General features: G+C 39.8%; 1 pseudogene; it reads left to right on the top strand.

Moving 5' to 3' along the window:
- The first annotated feature begins 1165 nt into the window (after positions 1–1165).
- Positions 1166–1744, top strand: LOC110583946 (annotated as a pseudogene).
- The last annotated feature ends 651 nt before the right edge of the window (positions 1745–2395 follow it).

The following is a 2395-nucleotide window of genomic DNA, read 5'->3' as shown; positions in this document are numbered from 1 at the left end:
CCTCCTTTTTAGAGAGCTTCCATGTTTGGGGGGGCCCGAATGTTGAAGCAGGCCCCCAAGTCCATGAGAACAGAAGCTCCTTTGTTAGGAACCTCACCTTAGGTAGCTCTTCATCTAGATATTGATTCATATCCTTTATCATATCCTTTAATAAACTGGTAAATGTAAATAAGTGTTTCCCTGAGTTCTCTGAGCTGTGCTAGCAAATTAATTGAACCTAAAGAGGAGGTTGTTGTTGGAACCTACAATATGTAACTGGTTGGTCAGGAGCACAGGTAAGAAAGAGCCTGGGGCTTGTGACTGGTGTCTGAAGTAGAGTGTGAGGGCAGTCTTGTAGGACTGAACCCTTAACCTGTGAAATCTGATGCTATCTTCGGGTAGACAGTGTCAGAATTGAGTTGAATTCTCAGAAATCCTACTTTGAGAATTGCTCGGTGTTGTGTGTTGGAACCCCTGCCTCCGACACTGAAATTGAATCTGGGAACCCTAAAAGACCATACATACAACAAAAGGAAGGAATAATGTTGGAGCAATCAAGTTTGGTAGTTCTATTAAAAGATTATTAAGGGCACCTGGCTGGCTCAGTCAGAGAAGTATGTGACTCTTGATCTTGGGGCTGTGGGTGCAAGACCCACACTGGGTGTAGAGATAAATAAAAACTTAAAAAAAAAAAGATTATTAAAATCATTACTACCCTTAGATGAAAGCAACAGATTTGGCCCTTAGGAGGCCACACCATTCTCTATGTAATGAGCAATGCAAAGGGCCAAGAGGAAGTGTCTTGCTGGGTCTGACCCACAGAGACCATTTTTCACCTATCTGGAACTCCAGAATGCCTAGTTCAAATGACTGAGTCCATTTCCAGGACAAGTCTTCATTCAGATGTGTGCACCCCTAGACCTGAAGGGTAGCTAACAGGTAGCTACTGAGAGAAGATGGGGGCTCTGGAGAGAGCCTGGACATTTTACCACAATAAAAAGGATATATATACATGTATATCTGCAATATTATATATGTAATGTATATTACATAATTTATATACTTCAAAATATTTTAATTGTGGTAAGATGTATATATATAACTATATATAAGTATATATATTCACATATTAGGATATAAGTACTAATATTAATAATATATATAGCTCTTCCTAGGCCGGCGCTCTCACCAAGGAGAAGGCCATGTTCAGTTCGAGCGCGAAGATCGTGAAGCCCAATGGCGAGAAGCCGGACGAGTTCGAGTCCGGCATCTCCCAGGCTCTCCTTGAGTTGGAGATGAACTCCGACCTCAAAGCCCAGCTGAGGGAGCTGAATATCACGGCCGCCAAGGAAATTGAAGTTGGTGGTGGTCGGAAAGCTATTATCATCTTTGTTCCCGTTCCTCAGCTGAAATCTTTCCAGAAAATCCAAGTCCGGCTAGTGCGTGAATTGGAGAAAAAGTTCAGTGGGAAGCACGTTTGTTTTTACCGCTCAGAGGAGAATTCCACCTAAGCCAACTCAAAAAAGCCGTACAAAAAATAAGCAAAAGCGTGCCAGGAGCCGCACTTTGAACAGACCCGTGCACAACGCGATCCTGGAGGACTTGGTTTTCCCAAGTGAAATTGTGGGCAAGAGAATCTGTGTGAAACTGGATGGCAGCCGGCTGAACAACGTGGAACACAAGGTTGAAACTTTTTCTGGCGTCTTTAAGAAGCTTACAGGCAAGGATGATAACTTTGAGTTCCCAGAGTTTCAGTTGTAAACAAAAATGATTAAATAAAACTTTCACAGTAAAAAAATAAATAAATAATATATATATATCATGAATTAGCAATTTTATAACATATTCATGTATAAATGATTATTTGTGCCTAAAACCTAAGGCTTTTTATGATTTATAGTACCAACTTGAAGTTTTAAAAATTTTATTGTTTCAAGAAGATCTGAAGTAATTCTTTAACAGAAAAAAAATATTTCTCCTATAAGACAGACCTACGAAATTCAGGATCAACTTACTAGAAAGTCAAAGCAATATGAAGATAGATATGCCAACCAGGTGTTGAAAACAGCTTGGTTTAAAAAAAAAAAAATCATTTAGTAAAGGATCAATGTGTGGCCAAAAGCAGATATTTGTTATACACAAATGAGCTACTGTATTGCAGAGCTCTGCTCATTAGTGTACAGAGATGCATTACCCTCACATTAAATAAAGACTCAGTGAGCAAAACACTGTAGCAAGCATCTGTTGGCTAATGACAAAGAAAACGATGGACCCTTTGAGGCCAATTTCCATCCAGCTGTAAGCATGGAAGCAGCAAACGCATGCACTGCTTTTCAATATCACCCCCAAATAACCATGAAAAAGAAGCTCTTCGGCATTCATGTTACTCTGTGGCAAAAGCAATACAAGTATTAAT

The sequence above is a fragment of the Neomonachus schauinslandi genome, chromosome 9, assembly GCF_002201575.2.
Source record: "Neomonachus schauinslandi chromosome 9, ASM220157v2, whole genome shotgun sequence".
Lineage (NCBI taxonomy): Eukaryota > Metazoa > Chordata > Mammalia > Carnivora > Phocidae > Neomonachus > Neomonachus schauinslandi.
This window is presented reverse-complemented; position numbering and strand designations above follow the sequence as displayed.